The following is a 6,507-nucleotide window of genomic DNA, read 5'->3' on the forward strand; positions in this document are numbered from 1 at the left end:
CTAACCACAGGATCTTCTCAAGCTGGAAGCAGCAGAGACATGGCAGAAGAAAAGTCAGAGAGATTCAGGGGTGAGGGGTGGTGGGGAGAGGATGACAATTTGAGGAGGAATAAGGTGGAGCTAAGAGATGTCCCTGGCTGACAGCCAGCAAGGAAATTGAGACCTCAGCTCTACAGCTGCAAGGAACTGAATTATGCCAACAACATGAATGACTTTTAAAAGCTTGTTCTCCCACAGAGCCACCTGATAAAAGCCTAGGCCAGCTGACATCTTGATTTTGGCCTTGGGAGCCTTGGAGAAGAGGAACCAGCTGACACTACCTGTACTTCTGACCTACAGAATTGTGACTCAATACATTTGAGTTGTTTTAAGTCACTAAATGTGTGGTATTTTGTTTCATCAGCAAAAGAAAATTAACATAACTACCTTTATACAGTTTGAAGACATTGTATGGGAGATACTTATACTAAAAAAATTAGTTGTGGCTTATCTGAAACTTAATTGGGCATCTTGTGTTTTATTTGGCCATCCTAATTAGGGAGAGCTGATGACAATTCAAATGGAAGGATGTAGAGTGGAAGGGTATAGCTCAGTGGTAGAGCACATGCCTAGTACGCATAAGGTCCTGGGTTCAATCCCCAGTACCTCCATATATCAATCAAATTACCACCTCCCACCCCCACCCCGACAAATGGAAGGATGTATAAGATGGAGAATACATGATGAAAGATATTTACTATAAGAAGAATAGAACAAATGCTTGGAAGTAAGGGCTATATACAGCTTTTTCTCAGAAGAGGGTGGAAGCCAAAGGCTTGAATGAAGGGAAACAAAGCTGGAAATGTTATAAAGAGGTAAATCACCGATGGCCTTGGATGGCTGATCCAGGATTTTGGTCCTTTGGATGATGATTTATAGTGGGGTATAATTCTAGTGAAGTAGAAATTAAATCTTTTCATTCCATTTTGAATATTTAAGTTACAAATGTGGCTGTAATAGCAGAAGCAGCTATTAATTAATTCAGATTAAATAAATGAACAAATGATCAAAAACACCTTGAACACCTTGAGAAGAAGAGGAAATGATCTGTCTAAAAGGAATGGGAAATTAGTTCTCTCTCGGAAAGTTAGTTAATGCTTAGATATGTGTCACAGACTTCAGGCAAAGCAAGCCTGTGTGTAGTTGAAATATTCAGAAACTATGATGCACCTTACAAATCCCACAGAGCAGGAAGTGAAACAGTTCAAAGCAATCACAATGTGTGAATCAAGAGAGAAGTTTAGCTCATCAAGGAAGCACAAATGGAAAAGCTTCCTTTTTTCCCCCAGCCAAACACAGACAATGCCAGGAATTTGGCAGCACTGGGGGAAGGAGATGCTTAGCCAGCTAGTATGCCAACCACCATAACCCAAGTGAATGGTTTTGAGTTAATCAGACTGTCCAGGAAAAAAATTCCTAAGCTGAAGTAAAGTAGTCTCAAAAATGTAATGTGGGAAATGGGAAGAGATGGGGGACATGACACCCCGATAATGTGCCCTAACCCTAATTCCTTCCTGTAAACCATCCAGGAATATCGGTGTTACCTTCCTCCTCCTTTGACATTACAGAAGTAATTTTAACTTCATAATGTATTTGTTATACAAATAGAGAAACAGAAGTAAAACATGACTCCAACTTCCTTGCAAAACACTATTTCAAATATTTTCAAACTTCTGAAATAATTTTGAAAGTTGAAAAAGGCACATTTTACACTATTCTCTGGATTTTGAAAAGTGGCTTCTCTAAATAGCAAAAGAAAAGACTAGAAGCACTATGTAGGTGTGACTGTATAGGTCATTATATTTATAGATTTTTTTTTAGCCTATATCCAAATTTCTTGGCTTTGCTTTATGCCTGGTAGAAAACTGAGATGTATATATTCTGTATAAGGGAACTGAAATCTGAAGGACTAAAATCAGATACTTTGACATGAGTGATTTAATTAGCTATATAATACTTATGTAGATATCTTAAAATCTCCTTTTAAGCCTAATAATTAAAAAATAATATTTAAGTATGGAGGTTCCTTAAAAACTAAAAATGGACTTACAATATGATCCAGCAATTCCACTGCTGGGCATATATCTAGAGAAAACACTAATTCAAAAAGATATACACCCTAGTGTTCGCAGCAGCTCTATTTAGGATAGCCAAGACATGGAAACAACCTAAGTGTCCATCAACAGATGACTGGGTAAAGAAGATGTGGTATATATACACAACGGAGTACTACTCAACCATAAAAAGAATGAAATAATGCCATTTGCAGCAACATGGATGGACCTAGAGATTATAATAGTAAGTGAAGTCAGAAAGAGAAAGACAAATATCACATGATATCACTTATATGTGAAACCTAAAAAAAATTATACAAATGAACTTATTTACAAATTGGAAAGAGACTCATAGACATAAAAAACAAACTATGGTTACTAAAGGGAAAAGGGGTCAGGGGAAGGGTAAATTAGGAGTTTGAGATTAACATATATACACTACGATATATAAAATAGATAAACAACAAGAACCTACTGTACAGCACAGGGAACTATTTTCAATATCTTGTAATAACCTATATGGAAAAAATCTGACAAAGAATATATATATGCATATGTATAACTGAATCACTTTGCTGTACACCTGAAACTAACACAGCATTGTACATCACTATAGTTCAATAAAACTTTTGTAAAAATTCATGTTTATTACTGACAAGTAAGTACGGTAAAGACTGAATCATTTCTCAAAGGCCTTCCAATTAATCAGAACTCCTTGGCATAGTTCTAATCTTTCATTAAAAAACAAAGTTGGGAGAGATTGCGAGTCTTTATAAACTCAACCAGTTCCCACTAATTCCAAAACAATTTGTACAACTAGATGTGAAGCCTGGTTGCCTCCACACATCTCTTCCAAATGATAGTATTGCGATGCAAATTGTTTCAGAGGGGGCCTTCTGTGGACACAATATAGTCTTCAAATACATGCATACAGGAAACCACTTTTATAGCTTACCAGGTACAATCGGACTTTTAGAAAATGAATTAACTCTAATCAGATTCATAAGAGTTTTTCTTTTTTCCAAGTAGCACCCTTACATTTTCATTACATTTGTTCTCTAACACTTCTGTCCGTACACATTAGACTGGGCAGAATATCCACTCGCTGATAAAACACTATTCACAGCATAGAAAGTAAGCAGCACTCTTTATTACATGTGTTCTCATTCCCCCTACCAAGTTTTATTGAGATATAATTGAAATACCACATTGTGTAAGTTTAAGGTGTAAAACGTGTTTTTGATTTGATATGCTTATCTGCTGCAAAATGATTACCATCATGGTGTTAACACCTCCGTCATGTCACGTAATTGTCATTTCTTTTCAATGGTGAGAACATTTAGAATACACTCTCTTAGCAGCTTTCAAGTACATAATAGAGTATCATTACCTATAATCACAATGTAGTATATTATCTCCCCAGAACTTAATTCATCTGGAAGTTTGTATCCTTTGTCCAACATCTCCCCATCCCTCCCCTCCCCCTTCCCAGTAACTACCATTCCACTCTCCGTAAGAGCTTTTGATTAATGAGAATGCCAATGTATTTGTCTACCTTAGGAGGTAGGTGGCTTTTTTCTTGATATATGCTATCTAAAATATCCTCTTTTAAATTAAAAATCAAAGTACCTGGCAAAGAGAGGCTGGCACAGCAAAGTGGTGGGGAGAGACGGTTTACAGAAAACCTGGAAATAGTAACACTATGCTTTTTCACAAGAGGTCCCTCAAAATTATTTTCAAGTCATTTTACATTATTTAAGACTTGGGTGAATTTAGTTAAGGCTTCTATGTGTGCTATAATGTCCTCCAAAAGGGGACACAGCTGGTGGCCAAATGATTGAGTGGAAAACGGAACATGCCTACCTGGCCTTGAGGAGAGGGAGGGTGGCAGCTTGAGGAACTTGACCTGGTTGTGTTCACCATGCACGTTGGCCCGGGGAGGCAGCACTGTGAGATGAGAGGAGATGGACTAGGGGTGGGAGCAGGACCCCCACCTTCTCCCCTCTTCCAATGGTGTGAGCTCCAATCCAGGTGTAGTGTGTTTCCACAGGTCCAGTTTGCAGCAAGACAATGGGATCCCAGCGGCAACTGAGACGTTCCCCCTCACCTAGGTGTGTGAAGAAGCTCTACCATTCCAGCAGGACATCCCATCTTAAATTCCAGTAGGTAATGCGTCTTCCAGGTGTGATGGGGCTTTGTCTCAGCAACACAGCTCATTGATCCATAGTGAGAGTCCAGTCTATGGCTGTTTCCCGTGACTTCTGTACCTTTATGGTGGTGGATGTCTTAGCAGAGGTCCCCAGTCTCTCCTATGGGGTGATAGACCCCACCGTTTGATCGCTCAAACGTATTAAAGCTTGAGACAGTACATTAGTCCACCTGGCCAAAGTGATTTTACTAACAGTAATTTAATCGGCAGCTGTAATACTCCATTCTTTCTTTTGAGCAACCTGCTTCTTCCAGGTTACAGGGGAGATGGAACCTCCATTCAACGTCATGGTCTTTTGCTCAATCTTGCATATCATGACCTTTGAAATGTGACCACTGACCACTGTCTATTTGATGAGTGCATCCACACATGGTCAGCTTCTCTAATCCCATATTGATGGCAGCCATACTTGCACAGTGACAGGGAGGGGCCCAGTATAATCAATTTGCCAATACCAAGGTGGGATCTCCAGTGGATGCCCCCAGACTCCTTCAGCAGTTGCCTTGGGCATTGTTTAGAACACACAGGACATGCTGTTACTGCTTTAGCCAAGTCACTCTATTTTGAGGGCGATCCAGCATCCTTAGCAATATGTCATGCCACCAGGGTTCTATGGTCGCCATTCTTTCTGTATACCCAATCTGCTTATCTGCTGAAGGATCAGTTGTTAGGGCTCATACCCGAGTGAGGGCATCAGCTTCCTGATTACCAAGGGGCATGGAAAACAGTGGAGACTGCTCCAGGCTCTTGCAGGCGGACCCAAATGTCCTTCCACATATTCTGACCCCACAAGGGCTTATTCACGATCATCTACCTATCAGCTTCCCATCGTCCAAGCCAGAGAGTTAATCTCTTTAGAACAGCCCAACTGTCGGTGCAAAGGGTTAATGGCCAGGGCTCAGGAGTGATCACCAGCCAAACTACTTGGCATTCAGCCCACCGGGTTTGTTTCCATTTCTACCCAGACGGTGTTAGTGCTGGGCTGAAAGCGTCTGCGGTCCATGTGGATGGATGCCTTGTTTAGATCCATTTGTGTACCAGGCGTCTGTGGGAATTTTCTTTTTTCCTCTCTCTCCAGGCTGCAGGGGCTGCCACAGGAGTAGGTGTGGGGCCTCTGGAAGAGCCACATACTCTATCCTTCCAGCTCAGGGAAGGCAAGCGGAGTGCACATTCCAAGGAGTTGGTGGGGGGGTACTTTGAGTGCCTGGGTCCAACTGGGGTTCAATCAGTGGTCACATCCTCTTGATCACCTCCTCCAACAATTGTCTTGACATCAAGACCATGTTTCATTACTCTAATTTTAAAAAAGGAAAAGGGAAAGAAGAAATGTAAGTCAACTGAGATATTTTTGCTGCCTGCATTTATTCTCTCGAAATAGCTTTAAAGTACAAACTTGATAAAATTCCAAAACATTAGTGGAATCAAATAGGAAGTCCCTATGTTTCTAAGTTACATGACTCACAGAAACCATTAAGTATACGTGTTTTCATGGGCATGCAGAAAAACCTGACTATGTCATTTCAAAAGAAGAAAAAGAACCCAGATGATGTTCCTACAGCATTTTTGAAGAAATGCTTCTTCATTTTTCCTTGAAGAAGGTAGTATGTTAAAGAGATCATATCTGAGATGAGACTTGACTAATATGAAATCCAAAGGAGGTTGGAAGAAGGGATCTTTGGTTTCAAAAATTGGGAAGTGAGAAAATGCAGCTAAATGCATCTCAACACAAAGTCTGAGGTGACACTGAGAGAAGACTCACAGGGCCCTGCACAGCAGGGCCTGTGCTGGGGATTCTGTGCTGTGGAGGAGGGTGAGTGGGGGAAGGCTTGGCAGTGCTCTGAGTTACATGCAAAAGTTTAGTTCCTTAACCTGAACTTTACCACCATCGTTTGACACTGGACAGACCACAAGGAGTTAATACAGTAAATTGTACAGGGACCTGCTCCTGCCATTTAAAATCCTCTAATCATGTTCCTGAGAGGCCAGACAAAAGCACCACTGATTGCTTCCTGAAAAGACCTCCCTGCTCCCTCCTTGTGCTCCGCACAGTACTTTCTAGTCGTGGGAGCCAGTTGGTTCAGGAAAGGGAGCCCTCTCTCCAGCCACGGGATGTACACTGTGAAGGTTTTCAGGTAGGTCAAGGAGTCAACAAAATAATCCATTCTAGCCAATGAGATGTAAAGGCAGGTCTGCTGGAGGGCTTCC

At 40.9% G+C, this 6,507-nt stretch overlaps 1 non-coding gene across 1 annotated transcript; it reads left to right on the forward strand.

The window, feature by feature from the left end:
- The first annotated feature begins 576 nt into the window (after positions 1-576).
- Positions 577-650, forward strand: TRNAT-AGU (transfer RNA threonine (anticodon AGU)). The gene has a single exon. It is a non-coding gene; the product is annotated as a tRNA-Thr (tRNA).
- The last annotated feature ends 5,857 nt before the right edge of the window (positions 651-6,507 follow it).

This window comes from Vicugna pacos, chromosome 7, assembly GCF_048564905.1.
Source record: "Vicugna pacos chromosome 7, VicPac4, whole genome shotgun sequence".
Classification (NCBI taxonomy): domain Eukaryota; kingdom Metazoa; phylum Chordata; class Mammalia; order Artiodactyla; family Camelidae; genus Vicugna; species Vicugna pacos.